At 40.3% G+C, this 25,557-nt stretch overlaps 1 protein-coding gene across 1 annotated transcript in view; it reads right to left on the bottom strand.

The window, feature by feature from the left end:
• zdhhc9 (zDHHC palmitoyltransferase 9) overlaps positions 1-25,557 on the bottom strand; it is a 106,812-nt gene that overhangs the window by 80,688 nt on the left and 567 nt on the right. The window lies entirely within an intron of this gene.

A 25,557-nucleotide genomic window follows, 5' to 3' on the forward strand; every position in this document is an offset into this window, starting at 1 on the left:
TCTGTGACGAGGGCAAGTTTTGCGAGTGCTTGGTAGCTATATTGCAATTCTCACTCCATCCTCAATAGAACAGGATTTTAACACCACATTTCATAAACTAATAATTATTAGTAATAATGTAATAATGATTAGCCACAATATACAGTTCAAGAGAAACTACCATAGCAGCAAGCAATTCACTAATTTACACAAATGCACTAGTGATCAAAGAGATTAGTTGGAATGAATTATGCATTAGCACAATGATTAATCAAAGTTGTAATCCAAAAGAACAAAGTTCAAGTAGTTCATAATCCAGAGATGGCATTAAATCCTTACAATTAATTATCAGTTTAGCAAAGGGAGTAGCACACTCTCCAGAGTCAGAAGATTGTGCGTTCAAGTCTCACTTCATGCCTGCACAAATATTTTAGGTTGAAACTAATGCAGTGCTGAGACACTAAACTGGTTTCACTACTCAGGTGGGCATAAGGGATTTATGCCAGTATTGAAGAGCAGGCAATTCTCAGTTGTCCAATATTCCTCCAGCAAACACCAGCAACACCTTTAACATAGAAATATACACACCAAGATGCCTCAGATTTTAATAAAAACAATGGATGCTGAGTCAAAGGGGATATTAGGAAGGATAATCAAAAGCTTAGTAAAAGAGGCGGATTTAGATGAGGGCCTTAAAAAAGAAACAAGGGAGAAAGGGAAGTTTAGAAAGAGAAGTTTACCAAGGGAACTCCAGAATATGGGGGTAAAAACAAAGTGCTGGAATAGCCCAGCAAATCTGGCAGCATCTGAAGAGAGAAACGGAGTCGCCATATTGAACTTGAAATGTTTTTATAGAACTGTTCCGAAGAGTCATATTGGACTTGAAAATGTTAACTTTTTCTCTCACCAGAGATGCTGCCAGACCTGTTGAGTCTTTCCAGCTCTTGGTTTTTATTTCAGATCTACAGCATCCACAGTATTTTCCTGTTATTCCAGAACATGGAGTCTCATTGGCTAAGGCTTGGGTGCCAAAGGTGGGGTGAAGGGAGGAGAAATGCAGAAAACATCAGTCGGAGGAGCAAACAGTTGAGGGGGAGATGGTTACACAATTTATTTTAATATATTTGTTCATGGGATGCCTACGTCACTGGGAAGGCTTATATGGTTCAGATCCTCAATGAAGTACTTAAATTAAAATAAAAGCAAAATACTGCGGATGCTGGAAATCTGAAACAAAAATAAAAATAGCTGGAAAAACTCAGCAGGTCTGACAGCATCTGTGGAGAGGAATACAGTTAACGTTTTGAGTCCGTATGACTCTTCATCAGAACTAAGGAAATAGAGAAATGAGGTGAAATATAAGCTGGTTGAGGGGGGTGGGACAGGTAGAGCTGGATAGAGGGCCAGTGATAGGTGGAGGCAAAGAAAAGATTGCCAAAGATGTCATAGACAAAAAGACAAAGGGGTGTTGACGATGGTGATGTTAGCTAAGGAATGTGCTAATGGGGACATTAAGGGTAGAAAGCAGGACGAGCAAGTGACAGATAGCCCTAGTGGGGGTGGGATGGGGGCGGTGGGATGGGGGGGGGAATTGAAATAGGCTAAAAAGGTGGAGATGAAACAGGATGGAAATACATTTAAAAATAATGGAAATGGGTGGGAAAAGAAAAATATATTAAAAAAGATAAATTATTGGAAAAACGGGGGTGGGGATGGAGGAGAGAGTTCATGATCTGAAGTTGTTGAACTCGATGTTAAGTCCGGAAGGCTGCAAAGTGCCTAATCGGAAGATGAGGTGCTGTTCCTCCAGTTTGCGTTGAGCTTCACTGGAACATTGCAGCAGGCCAAGGACGAACATGTGGGCATGAGAACAGGGTGGTGTGTTGAAATGGCTAGCGACAGCGAGCTCTGGGTCATGCTTGCGGACAGACCAAATTATGAAATGTAGATGTACTTCAGTGTATGTAAAGTAGGAATAGCGTATTAGTTTGTAATTAAGTCTAATTTAATATTCTGCTTTTAATATCCTATCCACCACTACCCTGTTACTGCTGAATTTGTCTATTTTTGTTACTGCATGATTGTTGCATTTTTGCATGTTTTTAACCCGATTACTTAGCCTACATATGAATTTTTCAAAGTCAACTACACTGCAATTCATCCCTCAGGCTGCAAACAAGTTTCTTGAATAACATTATTTAAAAAAACAAGAGGGTTTCAACAACAGAAGGGTTAAGGTAGTAACTATTAAGGGCATTGTTGCCAGGATGGAACTATGTGGCCTTTATGATGGAGACTCGGGGTCTGAAGGTCTGAAACTCTGCTTCACGCAAATCAGCTGCCACGTTTAACTGACAACTAGCTTATTGGCTGAAACTTTGGGGTGACTTGAGGATATGACATGGTGTGATAGTAATGCAAGTTCTTTCAATTCTCTTTGAAATCTTAAATTAAAAGCACTGTTTCTGAATTTACAAACTTTCCCTTCAATTCCCCTACATTAATACTAATCATTTCCATTATAGATTTCTTATTTTCCCTCATTTCGGCAAGTAACATCCATACTGGAGAATCTTCAACACTTCCTATACCAATTTACAGATTTCAGCACTAACATTTCAAGAAATGGCTACTGTAGGATGAACTTCCTCCATTTTATCCAACATACCTCTGCTCCAATTCAGTACTTAAATAGAAGTTTCCTACACCAACAATCCTATAGCCTTGGAATATTACCAATTAGTACCGAATTATTAGTTTTGGCTCATCTCAGTAAAAAAACTATACTGATGCTGCTTATATTTCACATATGGCCCTTTCCACTCAGCAGAAAAAGGAGATTTAATAACCTGCCCATGGGGCTGCATTTCCTAACAGGTTCCAAAGGTGACAACATGCCAGTATTTAACTCACTGCACTATTCAAGTTTTTATCATGGTTGTTTCTTGCTGTTACTTGAGTCACAACTTGCAAATACCTTGCTTTGCATCTCAAATATTCACTTACCTCTCAAGTTATAACATGCTGATTTTCCAAGGAAATTTATATAGAAATACTGTCTTCGTAAATGCATATGCTTTCCCATCAATAAGCACAATTCCATGCTCAGGCTGCATTTCACACCCAGTGTACACCTTGGATGGAAAAAAGGTTTCTCCCATATCACAGCAGTATTACTAGCAGGTGCTCCAAGCAGATCAACGTGATAATGAAGGTATTGTGCTTAACACAATGTTACAGACAAGTGGTGGTTTAATTTAAACAGCCCTGATTTCTCCTCACCACCGGTTCACAAACAAAGGCGTTTTTTGATTTCTCTCTTTTAAGAGGCAGCACATTTTCCCAACCCCTCAGTTTCAGTGTGATCCAATTTTGTATTAATAACCCCACAGCAAACTCCAGCTAGGATGAACTAAAAGGGCTAGTTTATTTCACACACAAAATGGTGGAGGAGGCATCGCTACGTAGCCCCAGTACATTCATCCAATAAGTGCCATAAGGAGTGAAAAGGGCAAAGGCCACTGAGAAGATAAGAATTAATGTTTCACGAGTCCAAAGTCCAGAATCAAAGCCCAAAGTATTTTTTCCCCAGAGGAAGTAGGCTGAAGATGATACTGGATAATCCACTTATCCAGAAGAGATTACTTTCCTGATGGGATAGGCACAGAGATCCAGGCATTCAAACCTGGAAGTGAACTCTGGTTCTGTTGCTACCTGCTAGATGGTGAAATGGCAGTCTACCTTTCATAACTCTACAAAGCATAATGATGGGCTGTGCGGGGCATGTGACATGACTCCCATTTCTCCACCTTGGTTTGGGGCATGTGACATGACATCCATTTCTTGGTTTGGACAAAGGATGTATATTCCTTGTCTATATTCTTGTGACGGTTAAAGTTTCAAGCAATAATAAATTCAGAGATTTCAAGGTCTTTTTGCCCTTACAGACTGATCATCTCCTTTGGTCAGGGCCTGGCCTTAGAAATGTAAAAGGTATTTATACAATTTCTTGAGGTTTGATCTCTGCAGTCATGGGGGGCATGAGTGCCTCTTTGGAGGAAACATAGTTGTTACTATTCTTGAAGGCCAGAAATTCCTTTTGCGTGAGTCATAGAAGATTACTTCCATTATTGCCAAACCTGCCATCAAGTTACTTGTTACAGTTCAATGGTTGTCCAGTCACAACCCATATTTGGAAAGATCGAATGTATGAATTGTACTGCTGGACATCCCACAATTCAAATGGATACAACGCCACTGACAAGGAATACAGCTTACTTGGTTCAGGTCCTCAAAGTGCTTAAATGATGAAATATGTACCTCATCATCTGCAATGTAGAAGGGGTGTATTGATTTGTGATCTTAGTATAATTTCAATTGAATTTTCTCATCTTTTAATATCCCATCCACCACTGCCCTGTTACCTGCTAAATGTGTCTATTTTTGTTACTACATAACCTTGCATCACTGAAATTCTGCTAACCACACTGCGTGAATACTAATGTTACTATAGTTTTAGCCTTACATTTCTCATTTTGTTAGTCAGGAAATCAGCCTGGAACAGGGCTTCTAGACTTTTTGATGAGTCAACTGACGTGCAACTAATGGAGTGTTAAAGTTATCAGCAACAATTAGCCAACATGCACAGTAAATATTATTGTAGTATGTAGAAAGCACATGTTCACATATACCTAGTGTGTTGCGCTCATTCAATGGAGCTCCCAAGTTTCAAAATTCAGGAGTGTAGCAAAGGGCAAAAGGCAGCAATTCTTTGCCAGCTAGCACACTTTCTGCACCTATTCCTACTTAAGTGTGGTAAATGTTCAATGAGTAAATAGACAAAACATTGTAACTAAACAGATAGGGTTAAAGATGGTATGCTTTAACTGTTATATTGCACAATAAGGTTATTCCCTTGACTGCTCTAAATATTAAACTGGTTAAGCAGTGTTGCATCTTACCCACTATCTCTGAAATTTGCTTTGAAACCTGTTCAATACCAAATATTTACAGAATTAAACACGAGAAAGCCATTCAACACCATAAATAGTCCTGCAAAGAAAAATGGTTAATGGTACAACAAATCAATTAGACACACACAACTGATCACCAACATTGTTACCCAAACTAACCTCAAAGTGTTAATGATTGCCAAATGTGCCTATTGTAACTTAAAAATACAGCAATGGATGGTGAGACAAAAGTGCCAAGGCCAGATAGGGAGCAGTGTAAAACAATCGTTTCGCTGAAATCTATTTTCTTTTAAGGATATTTGATCAAGTCAAAGTAAGATGTGTGTAGTTGTGTTTAGTTTGGTAGGTCTCATGGAGGTTCTGAGTCTTATATAGTTTAAGTGCTTATTAACTATTAGTAGCTATCTACATATACAGTATAAGGTGCAAGCTAGGAACTGTCTACATCCTTGCTTCTACACACATCTGTCCAGTACAAGGCTGCCTTCTAGACTCGGGTCATGTATTCCTTTAGACCAGTCTGGGCATTACTGGCCATGTTAACCCTTTCTGTGCCAAACCCTTCCACTAAAAATTCTAGATCTTGAGCCATTGTTTGTGCAACAGAATGGGAGAAAGACAGGCTATTCACCCTTCGATTGCTGTGTAGGATCATACCAACATGGAATATGGAATGTGGCAGCCTACTGAATTTGTCCCTTCCATACAGAAAAATATCTTATCACGAAACCTTTAACCAGATTTATTTAACCTTGAATGTTTTTACTAAATTCACTGCCAACTTATGAAAGCAAACAAAAGAAACTCCAGAAGATCTTTGTCTTCACAAAAACATCCGTTTTATATAAGTGCTCAGTCTCTCCAACACTTCAGTGTTTCCTCCGTTTCAGACAGGCTTTGAGAAACATTTTGAGTTACTGTTGTATTTGCTGGGTATGTCTTAGATGACCGAATTATCTCCAAGCAATGCAGAGATGACACATCTAAATCCAAACAGTTTATTTACAATACATTAAAATCTCTCAATTTACAGGATTCTATACATATCGTCTCTGCTAGAGCCCAGGTCTTCTATCTAGATGCTTTTCTGTTCAATTAACTCTCTACCCACTGGCTTAAACAATCAAGTAATTAATGATTTAGACGTGAGATTAATGTTTTGATGTGAATATAGAAGGTATCAGTAAGTTCACAGATAACACGAAAATTGGTGGCATTGTAAATAGTGAGGGGGGGGGGGGGGAGAGAGTGTTAATATGGCAATCAGCTTGTTAAGACCAATTGCTAGTTAAACAGGTGATGAGCAGTAATTATCCCATCTAAATAGAATAAAAAGGTACAGATGGAACACTGTGGAAGTTACTAGGAAGTTCGGAGCACTGAGGAGTTGTCTTAAAAATAAACCAGCTTTAACCAAAGTACCAGCCTGGATTAGCTCTTCCACCACAACCTCTTATACTGTGAGTAACAGAATGCCAGGACGAATTTGATTGAATTCTTTGAGGAAGTGACAAGAAGGGTTGATGAAGGTAGTGCAGTGGATGTTGTGTACATGGATTTTAGCATGGCATTTGACAAGGTCCCACGTGGCAGATTGGACAGGAAAGTAAAAGCCCATGGGATTCAGCGTAATGTGGCAAGCTGGATAAAAGATAAAACCAAAAAACTGCGGATGCTGGAAATCCAAAACAAAAACACCTGGAAAAACTCAGTAGGTCTGACAGCATCTGCTGAGAGGAATACAGTTAATGTTTCGAGTCCGAATGACTCATCAGAACTAAGGAAAAATAGAAAAGAGGTGAAATATAAGCTGGTTTAAGGGGGTGTGGAGGTGGGCCAGGTAGAGCTGGATAGAGAGCCAGTGATAGGTGGAGATTGCCAAAAGATGTCATAGACAAAAGGACAAAGAGGTGTTGACGGTGGATAAAAGGTTGGCTTTGTAACAGAAAACAAAGGGTAATGATCGATGGATGCCCTTGCGAATGGAAAGTTGTCTCGAGTGGTGTCCCACAGGGCTCGGTGTTGGGACCCTTGCTGTGTGTGTTATATATTAACGATTTGGACGTGAACGTGGGGGGCACGATTGGGAAATTTGCAGATGACACAAAGATTGGCCGAGTAGTGGATAGTGTAGAGGATAGCCATAAACTCCAAAATGATATAGATGGTTGGTAGAGTGGGCGGTAAAGTGGATTTTAACATAGAGAAGTGTGAGGTCATACATTTAGGGAGGTCAAACAGTTACAGGGATTATACAATAAATGGGAATATACTAAGAGGGGTAGATGAAGTGAGAGATCTTGGCGTACAAGTACACAGGTCCCTGAAGGCAGCAGTTCAAGTAGACAAGGTTGTAAAGAAGGCATATGGAATGCTCTCCTTCATTGGCAGAGGTATAGAATATAAAAGTAAGGATATAATGGTGGAATTGTGTAAAACACCTGAGGCCACAACTGGGGTAGTGTGTGCAGTTCTGGTCACCACATTACAGGAAAGATGTAATAGCTCTGGAGAGAGTGCAGAGGAGGTTTACAAGAATGTTGCCAGAGTTAGAAAAGTGTAGCTATGAGGAGAGATTGGATAGGTTGGGGTTATTTTCCTTAGAACAAAGAAGGCTGAGAGGTGACTTGATTGAGGTGTACAAAATTATGAGGGGAATAGAGTGGACAGGATAAAATTGTTTCCCTTGGTGGAGAATTCTAGAACCAGGGGACATAGATTCAAGGTAAGTGGCAGAAGGCATAGGGGGGACATGAGGAAGAACTTTTTTACGCAGAGGGTAGTGGGTGTCTGGAATTCACTGCCCAAGTTGGTGATAGAGGCAGAAACTCTAAACTCTTAAAGTACCTGGATCTGCACCTTAAGAGCTGTAAGCTGCAGAGCTATGGGCTGGGTGCAGGAAGGTGGGATTAGAAAGGGCTGTCCTCGGGCTGGCATGGACAAGATGGGCTGAATGGCCTCCTTCTGTGCTGTAACTTTTCTATAGTTCTATGATATAGATGAGCAGAGCAGTGGCAAATGGAATTTAATCCTGAGAGGTGATGCATTTTGGGAGGACTAACATGGCAAGGGAATACACAATAAATGGTAGGACCCTGGGAAGTACAGCGGATCAGAGGGACCTTGGTATACATGTCCATAGATCCCTGAAGGCAGCAGCACAGGTAGATAAGGTGGTTAATAAGGCATATGGGATACTTGCCTTTATTAAACGAGGCACAGAATGTAAGAGGAGGGAGGTTATGTTGGAGCTGTATAAAACGCTAGTTAGGCCACAGCTGGAATACTGTGTGCAGTTCTGGTTGCCACACTATAGGAGGGATGTGATTGCACTGGAGGGGGTGCAGAGGAGATTCACCAGGATGTTGCCTGGGCTGGAGCGTTTCAGCTACGAAGAGAGACGAGGTAAGCTAGGGTTGTTCTCCCCAGAGCAGTGAAGGCTGAGGGTATACAAAATTATGAGAGGCATAGATAGGAAGAAACCTTTCCCCTTAGCAGAGGTGTCAATAACCAGGGGGCATAAATTTAAGGTAAAGGGCAGGGGGTTTAGAGGGGGTTTGAGGAAACATTCTTTTCACCCAGAGGCTAGTTGGAATCTGGAACACACTGCCTGAGGGGGTGATAGAGGCAGGAACCCTCACAACATTTGAAGTAGTATTTAGATGAGCACTTGAAACACCATAGCCTACAGAGCTATGGGCCAAGTACTGGAAATGAGAAACCAAAAAACTTTGCTTTCTCAACTTTAAAAAGGAACCTATGCTTCATACAATGTTGATTGACCTAAAAATAAAATGTTTATCCTTTAGTTGTTTTCAAGGAGAGAGTTCCAGTATTAACTCCTTTTACTAAATTATATGTTTTAATACAAAATTTTAAAAGGTTGAGATCATGCAGCTTATGATTTTGTCAGACTTTCCTCTTTTTTCCAGATTCGGTCATAGAATTCAAGGAATGCTGGCAAGGTCAGGCGTTTATTGCACACAAGGTAGCAGTGAGCCACTTGCTTGAACCATTGCAGATTGTTTGGTGCTGGTACTCCAGCAGTATTAGGTAGAGTGTTTCAGCATTTTGACCAACAAAAATAAAGGAATGGCGAGATATTACACCAGGACGACGCCGTGCAACTTGGAAGTGAACTTGTAGGGGTCATGTTCCCATGTGTCTGCTGCCCTTCTAACTAGAAGCCACAATTTGAAGATGCTGTTGAAGCTTTAGTGAGTTGCTGCAGTGCATCTTATGGATGGTACATGCTGCAGCCATGATGCACTAGTGGAGAAGGGAATGAATGGCTAAGGTGGTGGATGAGATGCCAAAGAGGGCTGCTTTGTCCTGACGTTCACTTTCAAGAACAGTAATGTCTGATTTATGTTATTGCTGCATTCCGAAAAATGCAACATTAAGTGAAATCATTAAGTAAATCAGGCTTTCCTTTTACAACCAATGTAAAAGCTGTAGTTAGGTTCTGTAGGACCTTGCACGTCAGAAAAAGCAATTAGAACATTATACTCTTAAGCTGAAATACTGTACATTTCTAATTCCTATATTCATAAATGAAACAACTCAAAAAAATATCAGGAAGTGTGTTAACTTTCCACTGGCCTCCCACTCAAATGCTCAGGGGGAGGGCACAGGAGAGGCTGCTCCAATGGGGTCATGCAATGCCACAGCAACCCTGGTGCGAAACGGCACTCAGGACTTCTTGCTTTACCAAGTGTGCATACCAGCCCCATTATGTTCATGGCACTAAGCAGAACAACACTGAATGAGGCAACTTAAAATGGGGACTTACTGCATAGTTGCAGCTGCACTCATCTAGACAAGTGGAGAATATTCCATCATACTCCTGACTCACATCTTGTAAAATGGCAGAAAGACTTGAAGTCAGGAGGTAAGTTACTCCGTGCCCAAAACACAGATTGATGTTCATTGCTCTCTCTTCCCATGAAGTAAAGAGCGCATCCAACAGTAATATAAGTGCCATTTTCTAGAGGTCCATAATGATAGTGTGATAAAGCCCCAAAACATCTTCATATCTCTGCTGGAAAACAGATTGAAGGATGCAGAACACAGAACGACCAGAGAGTAAGCAGTTTGCAGTTCACCACTCCCCTAGCACAGCCAGCCTCTAGCCAAAAGATTTGTTTAAATTTCTCTGCATTTTTTTTTAAGCTGGATAAAGATATTATATTTAGTGATCTAGAAATTAAAAATTACAGTTGGTGCATTTACTATGAATTAGTAGGAAACTGCCTCACACAGATAATCTTAACATTAACAATCTTGACCATTTAATTGGGAAGACTGGGAGATCAAGTAGTTGTGCCATGGAATGCAAGGTGAACAAAGAAACCGCTTCTGATTTGTGTTCTCACATCCTGTTACAAAAAAAATACCAGATGAAGCCTCCCACCTGAAACTAACCTTTCAGGCATGGACCTACTGTGCATTTCAGCAAATTCTGTATACTTAAGACAATTTTTTTCTCCCCCCGCCCCGCCAAATACCTCTACCAGAATTCACTTGCCAACCATCAGCACCCTCTTATGCACGATAAACTGTTGTTCCCTTTGAGGTTGTGTTGTTACAAAACTCTCCTGATCAGCACAAGATGAAAAGCTTCAACGGCATACAAAGTGAAATGAAAGATCAACTAAAGGTGCATGACCAATGCGCAGTTCCAATATTTTCCCCCTACATTGTGCAAATATATTCAAAGAAATTTCCACCCTCCTTCTTCCACCAATTTCTTACAAGTCTAAATTGGCCAGCTGCCCTCAGTATCTTGCCTAAATAATACTTTTTTTTTAAATGTAAACCCAACTGAGTGAGGGCAAGTTATTGCTAGCAGGAAGCATAACTACTAAGGCAGATCTCATCAACTGACATTCACAAATATGCACCTCCAGTGAGGGGTTGTTGGAATGAGATCAGATGTGGGAACATTGGACAATATTTTTCTAGCAGGGAGGGACTCAAAAAAAACAAGCACAGATACATGCTGCCTTACCTGAGTTCAACGAACAGCACAGTGGACCAAACTAGGGCCTTCATTCTTTCAAAAGATTAAAGAACCCCACAAACTTTAGCAAATGTTAATTGGTTTTAAGGTTAGTATAATATGCAGCAAATCAATTGCTCAAATGTAGCCGCAGTAAATGTGCTGTTACAAACCTCTTGTGAATTAGAGAAATTTTCTAATTAGATAATTATATAAAGAATTATCTTCAACATTGTACATTAAACTGCAGTACGAAGGCAAAAGGAAGTCAGTAAATTCAATCAACTGCAAAATAGAACCTGGTAACGCCTTGCACTGCTTTCTAAAAGGGTATTAAGGACATAATGAACCCAGTCAGCTGTCACTGGTATAAAATACTATTTCATTCTTATCTGGAGTTAAAGCATAAGCTCAAGGCAGTATCTAATCTCAATTCAATTGCTATTTATAAACTGAAAGTTGATTATTGCACTATCTAACCTCAACTGGAATTTGGATATCAACCTTGTATATCCATGGACATGGATCTATTTGTTAGTTCCTTTACCCAGGGCTTCCCAAACTATAGGTCATGACCCCCAGTGGGGTCGCAAGACAAGATCCTGTGGTTGCAAATTCAGAGGCAACAATGGATGCCATGGAGTTTCGAGGTCCCTTAAACCCTCGCATTTTTTTCAAAATGATGGTGGGCATGGCCTAACTGACAATCTGAGGCATGATTCCTGTTCCAAAAATAATAGTAGAGCCCAGGTAGGTGTTTTTAAAAACCCTGCAGTTTAAACACATTGCTCTCACAAATCTCTCTCCACTTCACTCTCACACAGACCTGATGCCCCTCCAACTGCTCTCTCAGCTGTACCACCACCACCCCCCAAAATCTGACTCTCTGGGGTCACGGCAATTTTTAAGCCTCAAAATGGATTCACGTGGGAAAAGGCTTGGAAATCACTGCCTTAGACTATGAATACAGTCTTTCAATTTAGCTGAAAAATAGTGTGTCTTGAAGTGTTCTTTCAAAAACAACATTATAATGCCTCTCTGGTCAGCTCTTCATAACTTGCCTTCAGCAGCAGCAGGCATTATTCAGAGTCAGCACATTCAGGAAATAATTAGTCTTAGACGGGCAGACTGAACAGTCTCACCTCTGTCCATCCATTTTTCCATTCCATTTTCACTGTACAAATTAACAGTACACCCAGTAGGCTTCAGTCTATAAAATGTTTTAAAACATCAAACACCATAATCACATGGAAAACTCTAACCACTCCCCACCCCACTAACCCAGTAAATACTACAGACCATCAATTTTAACTGCATCCAACGGAATACTTTAATAATAGCTGTTCATTTTTGCAACAATGCAGGAGTTCCTCAGCAAGGTGATAATAAAGTTCTACAGAACTCTTCCAGCTGCTGAAAATACATGCTCATCTACAGAAGTCAACCAGTTATGGTATCCCGACCTTCACCACATTGCGACTGCAGCTGTTGCTGCCACGTTGAACTTTGGAACTGGGGCAGGATGAAGCTTATTTTTATGTATTAAAACAACAAGTGCACAAGGGACACATTTGGCTCATCCATGCATAGAAACTTATGATTCACCATAAAATGTCACACTCTCTTGATGGGGTTTTGTCTCCGCCACTTGATCAGGTGTTGATCACACTTTGCATTAAGAAATGTGCCTACATCTGTCCTGAACTTGCCAAACCATTTTTACAATCTCAAATCTTTTGATTGTAAACCAACAACCTTGAGATTTTAAGTCAGTAAAAACTATGATTCCCCCCAGTTCTCAAATTGCAACTCCTACTCCTGATTTCAATCCATTCTCTCCTACGTTTTGCTAAGATACATTTAGGAGAACTTCCTGACCATGCTAGTTAACAAAAGGCCCCACCAGAAACAATAAGTTGCCTTTTTTCATTTGGATGCAGACTTATTTACTGAACATTTCAATTCTATAAATTTTCAAATGCATTTATTTTTAAGAGGAGCAAAGCAGGCTAATTCATTTAGCGACACTTTGACTACCTGCTTGTTTATAAAAAAAGGGTAATGACCTCAAGTGTACTTATATTAAAACATTATGTTGTACAGAACTGGTAATTGTTACCACCTGTTTACAAGGAACACCATAACCTCAAGAGTTTGCACCTTGTGCTGTTCGCTGTTCACTGGGCAATTATTGATGTAACTGGCATGCTGCCATCAAGGGTCAATAGCTTTGTCAACATGCACCTTAGAGATTATGAAAGTACTTGCAATAGCTAAGCAACCTAGATTATAAATACAATTCAAGAGGCAAGAGGGGGCAACTGTATATAAACTAATTTCAATTATGGTTTAATTAATAGAGTCATATCTCTACCATTTAAAAAAAAACACATGGTTGGACCTCAAAATAAGGATCTGACAACAGTCTTTATTCTAGTGAAATGTTTGGAATTAATTCCTGTTGCTGGTTCTAATCTGTTTAATCACAGAACTGTAAAATGGGGATTTTAGACTCCCCCTCCTCCTGTAATTTAAAATACCAATCCTGTAAATCAGGAGGGAACAAAGAGCTCAACAAAAGCCGATACCTCAAAAACATACCAAAATATAAACTTACGACATGTGAAAACAAATAATTACAAAAAACGCAACGGGACAGTGACAAAAATGAAGGAGTTTTATTTATAATGTATATTAGCTCATGTGTCATGGTACACATAGGGTTAAAGACAACCATCTTTGACAGAAGTGCCAAGTGGATCATTCATTTCAGCCTCCTCCTGAGGTTTCCAGCATCAAAGATGCCAATCTTCAGCTAATTTGATTCATTCCATGCGACATTAATAAACTAATCATATTGGATATAGTAAACACTACGGTCCCCTGACAACATCCAAACTGTAGTGAAAACTTGTGCTCCAGGGCCAGCCATGTCCCTAGCCAAGTTGTTCCAGTGCAGCTAGAACACAGGTAGCTACCCAACAATGTGACTGGTATATCCTGTCCAGAAAAAGCAACAGAAAGCCAAGCTAGATTACTGCCCCAGTTTACTCTCAATCAGCAAAGTGATGGAAAGTGTTCTTGACAGTGCTATCAAGCAGCATTAATCAATGCTCAGTTTTGGTTCTGCCAACACCACTTAGCTCCAGACCTCAGAGTTTTGGGCCAAACATGGAGCAGAATTCCAGAGGCAAGGTGAAAACTCATCATCAAGGCAGCCTTTGACCAAATGTGGCATCAAAGAACCCTTGCAAAATGGAAATCTGTGGGGTGAGTGGGGGAAGGGGGTAGAAAAGAGGGAGGAAATCTCTTCACTGGCTGGAGTCATACCTAGCACAAAGGAAGATGGTTATGGTTGAAGACCAAATCATCTCTGCCCCAGGACATCAAAGCAGTGCTCCAGATCAAACCAGCATCAGCTGCTTCAATGACCTCTCATCCGTTCATAAGGTCAGAAAGTGGGACTGTTCAATGATTGTGCGGTTTCAGTTCTGTTTGCAACTCCTCAGATACTGAAGCAGTCTGTGCCCACATGCAGCAAGACCTGAATAACATTTAAGCTTGGGCTGATAAGTGGCAACTAACATTTGAGCCACAGATGCCAGGCAATGACAATACCCAAGATAGAATCTAACTAGCTCTCCTTGACATTCAACAGCATTACTGTTGCTAAATTCCCACATCACCAACATCTGGGGGTGGGTGAGGGCCACCACTGACCAGAGTAGGTCAGAGGCTGAAAATTAGAGTGACTCCTCTCCTCCTGACTCTCCAAAGCCAGTTCATCATCTACAAGGCACAAGTCAGGAGTGTAATGAAATTTTCTCCACTTTTCCAGATGAGTGCAGCTTCACTACAAGAAACTCAACACCATCCTGGAGAAAGAAACCACTTGTTTGCCACCCCATCCATCCATGGCACACCTAGCAGCAGCAGTGTGCACCATCTACAAAATGCACTACAGCAGCTTGCCAAGATTCCTTCAACAGCACTTTCCAAACCTACGGCCTCTACCACCTAGAGCAACAAAGGCTGCAGGTGCATCAGAACACCAATACCTGCAAGCTCCCCTCCAAGCCACATACCATCCAGACTTGGAAATATATCCCCTTCACTATCGCTGGATCAACTTCTTAGAACTCTCTTAACAGCACTGTGGGTGCACCTATATCATGTCGACCACAGAAGTTCAAGGCAGTAGTTCACCACCTACTCAAGGGCAATTAATGATAGGCAATAAATGCTAGCCTTGCCACCAATGCCCATGTCCCATGAATAAAACTCAAAATAACGATCCAGCTTGTTTCAGGAAAAAGAGAATATGATCAGCAAGTCAAAACGCTGAAATATCTGTGGGTTTTATTTATTCATGTGTTTGATAGGCAGAGTTTAAAAGAAATTTATGTCTTGTTAATCAGAGTTTCTCAGTCAAACCTGTTCAAATTCAAATGTCTGAAAAACAGGATATAAATAGGCTAGTGACACACCAAACATCAAAACAAAAAAGGTTAACACTAAGGAATTTTGCATCTAATCTCAGTGCCTAGAGGATCTGTTCAAGACAGTAAACCTAGAAATGTCCGACAATGGTTTTTAGAGGGATAGAAGCATTGATGATGTTTATATTCAGATAAGTAATAAGAGAATTCTCTCTTGCGGGATCTCCCCTACCATAAATGATGTTTTGGTGCACTCTTTGCCACACTTTTCCACATTGTAGACAATGGATCACTGATTGCACTTCCTTTGCATGAAAGTCTCACCCAAATTCTCCTGAGCAGGCATTTTATGAATAAATTTAAATAAAAACTGATATTTTGTTGAAATAAGTCAACTTATTACATTATTTTGGATTAGAAAATTTAAAAGAGAACAAAACACTGAACATTTTATTGCTCTTTCAAAATTAAAACCATGAATTCATGGTGAACTTTCATGGTTGGTGTTCCCAAAATGTCTTTGCCAACTTCTGCATTTTGGTTTGCCAAATCTTCAAAGAGGAAAATAAAAAATCAAAATTACATGTAGAGTATACAAATGTTTGCCTGTGCCCCTCCTTCTATACTACCAGCACATACAATGAAGGTGAAACCAGTTGCACACAGGTCCTCGAGCACAGTCCTAGCTCTGCCACTTCCATAGATGAATGCGAAATGAGATGCTAAACCAAGATAATGACTAAAAACTGAAAAGAAATGGAAATGAAGCAAATAAAGGGAAAGCGAGTTTAGAAAACAAGAAACAAATTATGATCCATCTAAGTCACTTACAGCTTGGACACTCAAATAATGAGTCAACCACCAGGAAATGTTTAGCACAGGTGCAGAAACCTTGAGCCAACAGATTCATGGATGAACCTTGAAGGATCACAAAAGTTCCAATCCATGATGCATTTTGGCAAGAAACACCAACATGCTGACACTGGGTTGGAACACAACATACAAATAGTTGGCATGACTAACATTTTCAGAATCCATGTTGGAGATCACCTGACTACCAATTTGAAGATTCTTGGCTTGTCAGTATGGGTGATATTCCACAAACCTATATCTTTACCTTGATTTCCCAAAAAGAGTGTTACTAGCACAAGTCTGATCAGCCACAGGGATAAAACACTCACTTCATTTGCTAATTTTGGAGTGCATCCAGCTAGGCCACACTTTGACAGCTCCCACTTATCTCCAAAACGATGTTAACACTATTGCAAACCAGGCAATTATAACCCAACAAGTGAGCATTTAAGCCACATTTCCAGCAGCAAAACCTACTCCACCTACTTCCCACCACCACCCCCTTCAAAGACAAAATAGAAGCTGAACAGTGCAGAGTTGTAAATATAAAAGCAAAATTTATATCCAGACATGTCACTAACATTTCAAACAATTTCCCCTTGCATCCCTATGACAAGTCACACCAATATATCTGGTGGTGAAATGGATATTTGATCTCACATCAACAGCTAGATTTACTAATTGGGCTTAAACACACTAGTTTAATTTACCTAACTTTCCTCACCCCAATTTTTGCCTTTTCTTTGCCTCCTCTCTGGCGGACACCAGCATTAATTCCATGCATGTTAGCAAGCTTCTGGGAGTATGCCCAATGTCCAGCAGGTTCCCACAGCTGATTTTCTTTTTCCTACTTCAATGCCTAGGCATGCTAAGGAAAACCTGCCTTGCTTTGAGAGATCAGCCATGGATTGAACACAATGTGTGTGCATCAATACCACATCTGCTGTGCATTTAGTCAGTAGGTCACCCACAAGAGTATCTGGCCTTTTAAACGTGGATTTTTTTCAATAAATTCTCCAAATAAAGGAGAGGGAGAAGTCTTAAATTTGCAAAGATAAAAAATGCAAATAAAAATATTTTGGGGAAGCAAATGGTGTTGAAGTCATTACTATTTAATGACATTGACAGGTAAAAATCAATATTTTGCATCGGCCTTTTGCTTTCTCATTCTACCCACGCTTCATAACGAGTGTACGACTCAAGGCAACATTTCACCAAGTGTGGCAGCAACAAGCCCAAGCAAATTGAAGCCAATAGGAATCGGGGAAAATTTTACCACTGCTTGGAGTCATACCTCGCACAAAGGAGGATGGTTGTTCTTGTTGGGAGGTCAATCATCTCAGTCCCAAGACAAGACTGCAGGTGTTCCTCAGAATAGTGTGCGAGGCCCAACATCTTCAGCTGCTTCAACCCTCTTTCCTCCAGCATAAGATTAGAAGTTGGGGCGTACACTGATGATTGCAGTGTTCAGTACCATTTGTAACGACTCAGATAATGAAGCAGTCTGTGCCCATAAATAGCAAAATCGGAACAACATTCAGCTGTGGGATGATAAGTGATTAACACCTGCACTACATGAGTGCCAGACAATGACTATCTCCAACAATGGAGGATATAATCATCTCCTCTTGACATTCAATGGCATTACCATGGCTGAATCCCCCATCAATATTCTCAGGGTTGCCACTGGCCAGGATCTTAACTGGACCAGCCATATAAATAACTGCAACTACAAAAGGAGGTCAGAGGTGGGAATTCTGCAGCTTCTAACTCTTCTCCTGACTCCCTAAAGCCTGTCCACCATCTGCAAGGTAGAAATCAGGATTGTGATGGAACACTCTCCACTTGCCTGGATGAGTGCAGCTCCAAGAATACTCAAGAAGCTTGAGACCATTTTGGACAAAGATTCTGCTTGATCAGCACCCTAACCACCAACTTAAACTTTCACTCCCTCTACCACCAGCACACAGTGGCAGCAGTGTGTATCAGCCACAAGAAGTACTGCAGCAATTCATCAAGGGTCATTTGACAGCACCTTGCAAACACATGAAAACTAGCACCAAGAACAGCAAGGGCAGCAAGCACATGGCAACACCACCCAAGTCTCACAGATTCCTGATTTAGAAATATAATGCCATTCTTTCACTGTCACTGGGTCAAAAATCTCAAACTCACTCCCTAACAGCAACATGAGTTTATCCACAGCATATTCACAGCAGTGGATCAAGGTGACTCACCACGATTTTCTCAAAAGCAATTCGAGATGGAGAATGAATGCTATTCTTGTCAGCAATGCTCACAAGCCAAGGGCAAATAAATTAAATGCTCTCCAAATATTGCTTTTGGTGCATTCTCAAATGTTTGCATGGCAAAGGTAGGCAAAGGGGTGACAATACTGATTAGGGAAGACATTGCAGTGCTGAAAGGAGAGGATATCCTTTAGGGGGGCAAAGGGCAGAACTCGATTGGTCAGAGCTGAGAAGCAAAAAGAGTATAAACATGCTACTGGGAGCATTCTATAGACAGCCAAATAGTGAGGAAGAGTTAAAAGGGCAAATCTTCAGGGAAATCTCAGATATGCAAGAACTAGAGTGGCAATATTTTATCCAAATCAATATCTGGGTAATTAATGTTGGAATAAAAGGATCTAGAGGAATTTCAGGAGAACTTTCTTGGCTAATAAGTTCTCAGTCCAAGTAAGAAGGGGCCATTATTGGTGGTGGGGAATGAAGTGGACCAAGGTCTGTGGGAGAACATTTGGAAAAGAGTAATCGCCACATCATAAGGTTCAGATTAGTAACAGAACAGCAAGGAGCAATTTAAAGTAAAACTTAAATTGGAAGAGGATCAACTTCAATGGGAATGAGGGGGGAAACTAGCCAGGGTAAAATGGGACCAAATTTTGACAAGAAAATGCTAACAGTACAATGGTTGACCTACAAGGGGGAGATGTTTCCAGTACTGACTAGATACTTTCCAACAAGAGGGAAAGGAAGGGGAACCAAAGCCAGGGCGTCTTGGATGACAAGGAAGATAGAGAACATGATAAAACAAATTTTTTTAAAAGGCTTGTATTATGCATGTCAGGTGAATTCTTCAAGCAGGAACCAGGCCACATACAAAAAGTTGAGGGGGAAAGTGAAGAAAAAAAAAATGTGTGGAAAGCGAATGAGAATAGAATGGCAGTTGACAAAAGATAATCCAAAATCTTCTACCAGCATGTTAATAGTAGGCAAGTAGTTGGAGGCAGGGTGGATTCTATTCAGGACCAAGACGGTCATATGTGTTTCCAGCCACAGGGCAAGGCTAGAATATTTAATGAGTACTTTGTATCAGCATTCACTAAGAGGATGCTGGTAAAATAGTGGTAGAAGCAGAAATTAGGTAATGGATGGGGGAGAGGGGGTAGCACAGGGGTGATGTACCTGAAGGGCTGGCTGTGCTTAGATTCAGTAATTCACCTGGTCTGGATGGCTTGCTAAGGGAAATGCGAGTGGAGATAGCAGAAGCACTTGCTCAAATCTTCACTAGATACGAGCTGGTTGGGTGGGTGGAAAGTTAATTAAGGATGGTATCAAACTGAAGTAAAAGATGCACAATGCTGCAAAGATTAGTGGTAAGCCAGAAGATTGGGAAAATTAGAAACCAGCAAAGGATGACTAAAAAAATTAGGGAGAAATTGGAATGCGAATAAACTAACAAGAAATGTATAAGCTTTTACTGTATTTTTCAATACTTTTTAAAAATGTAGCCAAAGTAAACTTTGGTCCTTTATAGGATGACACCAGGGAATTAATTAGAAACAATGAAATGGTGGGGACTTTGAATAAGTATTTTGTGTCTGTCTTCACAGTAGAAGACAAAAAGCATTCCAGGAGTAGTAGAAAGCCAAGAGACAAAAGGGAGGGAGGAGCTTAAAGCAATCACAATCACTAGGAGAAAAAAAGTACTCAGAAAATTAATGGGACTAAAGGCTGACAAGTCCAGTGGACCTGATAGTCTGCATCAGGGTCAGAAAGGAAGTGGCTGCAGAGATAGTAGATACGTTAGTTATAATCTTCCAAAATTCTCTAGATTCTAACAAGGTCCCAGTGCACTGGATAACTGCAAATTTAATGCCCCTATTCAAGAATGGAGGGAGGTAAGAAGCAGAAAACTATAGGCCAGTTAGCCTATCATTGAGAAAATGCTGGAATCTATTGAGGGAATAATAGCAAAACATAAAATCATAATACAATCTGGCAAAGTCAGCACAGATAGGTGGAAAGGAATAAGCAGGGTGGATAATGGTGGCCAGTAGATGTAGCTAAGAGCTCATGATGTTGGGGCAATAATGAGTATGGAGAAAGGATTGGCTAACAGAAAATAGAACAAGGGTAAATGGGTCATTTTCAGGTGGGCAAACTAACTAGTGATGTGCAATAGGAATCAGTCTGAGCCCTCAATTATTTACAATCTATATTAATGATTTGAGTGACAGGACAGACTGTATTTCAGTTAAATTTTCTAACAATACAAAGATCAGTAAGAAGGCAAGTTGTGAGAAGGATAAAAAGTCTGCAAAGGGATTAGATTGGTTAAGCGAATGGGCAAAAATTTGGCAGATGGAGTATATTGTGGGAAAATGAGAGATGGCTCATTTTGAGAAGAAAGAAAAGCAAAATATCATTTAAATGGAGAGCGCCTGCACAATGTTGCAGAAGGAGAATCTGGATGTCCTCGTACATGAGTCACAAAAAGATAGCATGCTGGTACAACAAGTAATTAGAAAGGCAAATAACCTTTACTGCGGGGATGGAGTATAAATATAGGACAGTCTCACCACAACTGTACAGGTCATTGGTGAGGTCAGACCTAGAATATCATGTAGTTTTGGTCTCCTTATTAAAAGGGTGATATACTTGCATTGAAAGCAATTCACAGAAGGTTCACTAAGTTGATGGGATGAAAGGGTTGCCTTATGAAGAAAGGTTGAACCTATCCTGATTGGAGTTTAGATGAATGAGGGGATCTTATTGAAACATATAATATTGAGGGAGCTTGACAGGGTAGATGCTGAGAAGATTTTTCCCTTCATAGGGGAATCTAGAACTAGGAGGCACATTTTTTTTAAAAAAAGGGTCTCCCATTTAAGATGGAGGTGACAAGGAAGTTCTTCTCTCAGAAGTTCATTAATCTTTGGAATTCTCTACCCCAGAGAGCACAGGAGATTTGATCATTTAATATATTCAAGACAGAGTTACTGATTTTTGATCTACAACACAGCCAAGGGTTATTGGGGTCAAGCAGGAAAATGGAATGAGGCCATGATCCTATTGAATGGCTGGCAGGCTTGAGGGGCCAAATGGCCTACTTCTGTTCCTGCTCATGTTCTGTTTAAGTTGGGGTTGTTCACCTAGAAGCAAAGGACGTTAAGGGGAGATCCGATCGAGGTATACAAGATTATGACAGGTTTAGGTAAGGTAGACAAAAAAAAGCTATTCAAATTAGTTGATGGACAAGGGCTGGAGGGCACATTTAAGGTTTTAGGCAAGAATGTGAGGAAGAACCTTTTTTTTTAAATGTAGTGGTAATGTCCTGGAACTCACTGCCAATAAGGGTGGAAGTAGTGGAAACATTTCCAAAGGAGATTTGACAAGCAATTGGAAGGAAAGAAACTTGAAAGGCTACAGGTACTGTGTGGAGGGATGTTATTAACTGAATTGCTTGACAGCAAATCGGCATGCAGCTGATGGGCAGAATGGCCCCCTCCTGTGCCATAATGACTCTACAGGGATTACTTATAGCCCCTGATGGGGGCAGGCATTGAGGGGATCAGTGTGCCAGTTTCTTCAACTCCAAAACACCCCTGTGGCATTTTTCCAGAGGCAGGTGTGGAGAAGGTCGTGGTTGAGGTGGCAGCACTACTGCCCAGTGGCAGGTGGTCAATTCAACTCATTGGTGACTTATTGCCAGAGGCCAGCTGAAATTTTTCCAGTCAGCCTCCAAGTCCTAGAGGTGGTGGGAAATTCCCAGTGGCAGACCAGGGGGGCCAGCACTCGGCCAAGGCCCTCTTCGCATACCCATCTTCAAGTGCAACTGCACTTGATGGCCGAGCTGCTTCAGTTATGTTTTTAATTTTACATTTCAAAAAGTTGGTGAAAGGATGGATCCATTTTGAGATGCCTCCACTTGTCTTACCTGCAAATAAGGCATCCTGCTACTGCTCATCTTATTAGCCCTCCAGCTTTGAGAGCCAGCCCAATGTCATTGAATGGCAAGACACTAACTGGCCTATTTGGGGAAAATCATAGATGAGTGACAGTTCCCTAAAATCTGGGCTTCTGACTCCCATTCAATGGCAGGGTCCTGAAGCCCTTGGGGAAAACCATGGCAGCAACAAGGTCAATAAAAACTGCATTTTGATCTCAAACTATTTGATTACTGGTCAGTAACCGATCCAAGATTTAAACCTAATTCAACAGGGGAAAAAATTGCTGTACCAAATTCTACAGGGTGTCGTATTTTCATACTTGGACTCTGTCCCTTTGAAATACTATTCGCAGGGATGAGCAAAGTCATGTTTTGTGTTTCTTTACATTGTCAAAGAAAAAATCCCACATTATGCATAACCGTATTGCAAAAAATCTGGGCAAAAGGAGGTATTCATAATCCAAATAAACATGCTCAGATCCAAGCATAAAATCCCATTCACTTCACAAATCCTATTGCAAAACACTCCTAACCAAGGATAAAATCTTTCATACCTCATCACTTCCCTTTTAGAGTAATATTCTTCAGTTTTAACACTGTCAGTGAAGGGAGCATTTGCACAATGTATTCTATGCAAAACTGGACCAACAAATTGGATTATTAATCTGTTAAATTTACTGTTGTGCAGTTCATAACTCTAATAAGCCTAATTTGCGAACTATCACACTTGAAGCGCTCAAGATTGGATTCCAATTACTTCCTTACGAGTTAACATCTTTACCATCTGACAAAGTAAGATAGAAATGAAATATTTATTATGCTGTATTGCCTGTTTTTCATTAAACCTTTTCAAACACAAACACATTTACAACAAAGAAAAGGCAGAGAGCAGTTAACGTTTTTTCAGTTTACCCATTCCCATGAGCTGTGAGAGATACAGCAACAAGTGTAAAGCGCTTGTATTACACAGTACTTCAAGGACCCTGGAAAGAGGGTGAGGAGATGTTGGGCAAAACAAGGCATGGGCTATAGCAACTTGTGTTTACATAGCACCCACCAAAGAATAAAACTACCCAAACACTTCAGAAAATCAGATGACACATGCAAGGTGAAAAGTTGGGCAACCAACAGTGTGGTCAAAAATTAATCGCTCTCTGATAAAAGCTTTGGTGGGAGATAACAATGCCGAGGGAACTGAAGAGAATTCCAAAATGCAAGTAGTTGCAGTGGATTAATCCACTGCAACAAAAGCTGGAGGCATGGTGTGGAAAATGGTGTGGCACATTAAAGCAGAATTAGAACAGAGGATGCATGTAGGATTGAGAAAGACCGAAAAGGTAGAGTGGGGTGAGGTCACACATGGATTTGAAAATGAAAATGGAGCTTTGACAAGACACCGGGTACAGAGCACAAACATAACTCAACAGGAACAAGGCCATAAGAGCCTATGAGAGCATAGGCTAGGATAGGAGCAGCACAGCTTTGATGACGGGATCTAGTTACTATTTTTTGAAAAGAACGTTAAAATTGAATATCTAGTTTCAAATTTATGCTCAGCACTAACGTTTGAACACTAAAATACACCTGACTCATAAACTGTCCCACTGATATTCCAAGGTAACTTTACAGGGTGGGCGGAACACAATAACTGTCACTTTTATTGGTTTGAATAGCTTTAATAGCTTCCTGAAGCAAAGAACACCTCTTCACATATGGGCTTGCTTGAGCTGGATATAATTTGGAAGTATTAATTATGTTTGTTTACGGATACAAAAGTTAATTTTCAGGAAAATATACCAAAGGATTTTTTGCAAAACTAATTTGACCAATACTAATCTAATTAGAAGTACCAAAGTTGCCACTGAGGGAGACTATAAAGTGGACTAATGGAGGGCATCACAAATTAAAAGCTTCCTGATCTATACACTGCTTGGGCCCTACGTCTATGAAAGGGTAACATTTATAATCACTAGCAATTCTACTGTTAATACAAGACACTGGACTACTTTATTTCTAAACAAAATTCAATGCTGTAAATGTAATGACCAAATGGGAAAAGGAAATGTACAGCTTACATACTATACCACCTGCTCATTACAAAATGAGAAATAGAACACACAAATTGGTCCAGCCTGGGGGACTCTTGCATTTTTAAAATAGATTGCAAATTAATGAAAAAAAATCCCTACTTGTTCCCTTCCTGAACATGCTGGTAGAACAGAACAGGCTAGCCAAGCAAGTGACCATTCTTCAAATGTCACTAAGCTATTTGAACATAAAACAATTACAGGCAAGTCCGACTGGTTCCTCAAGGAAACACCAAGATATCTGCACTCTCCATCTGAGGAGGAGGCAGTTCCCAGATGCTATACAGCCAGGAACCAAACTGACATTGTTCCTTCTACATCCAGGGAAATTCAGGCAACCACTCTTGCCCTGCTTGAGATTAACTGGGATAAGACCATAAAACAAATCGAGGATTTTTCAGCACACCGTCATGCATTTAATCAGTTGAATCTTTTAAGAAAACAGTTTTGAAACTTTTAAAGCTACATCTTAAAAAACAATGGCGAGTAATCATATTTAGTGAAAAAAAGTACTCTAAAAAGGTAACTCCTTTAAATTCGACACCGCAAACTTTATTTGGCAAGCCATTTTATCTATAATTGGCCAAATACGACAGCACGAAGGAAATCGAATTATAACGCATCGTTTCATCGCGAACGTCATCACGATGAGAATTACTTGAGCTGTCTTGCTGTTCTCCACTCCCAGTCCACAAGAATTGTGACCTTTGAGGCTTGCATTTTGTTGACCAAAATAACAAATCGCAAAATTATGGTCATTTTAGAATCTAGAAATGATTCAAACATTAAAAACAAATATGCCATAGCTGCCAAGGTCACGGTGCTTACAAGTGAAATTTTAGAGAAAAAGATTATAAACTCCTCGAAACAAATAAGAGATTTCTTTTTATTACAAAAAGTAGTAACTTGCATCCAAAAGCTAAGATTTGACAGGTTGCTAACAAAAGTAGTGGGCACAGGGTCTTTCAATTCCATACAATAAAATGCATGTAAATCAGTTGCAAGCTCTACGCCAGGAATGGATTTAAATAGAA

The sequence above is a fragment of the Cetorhinus maximus genome, chromosome 8, assembly GCF_964194155.1.
Source record: "Cetorhinus maximus chromosome 8, sCetMax3.hap1.1, whole genome shotgun sequence".
NCBI classification, from domain to species: Eukaryota; Metazoa; Chordata; class Chondrichthyes; order Lamniformes; family Cetorhinidae; genus Cetorhinus; species Cetorhinus maximus.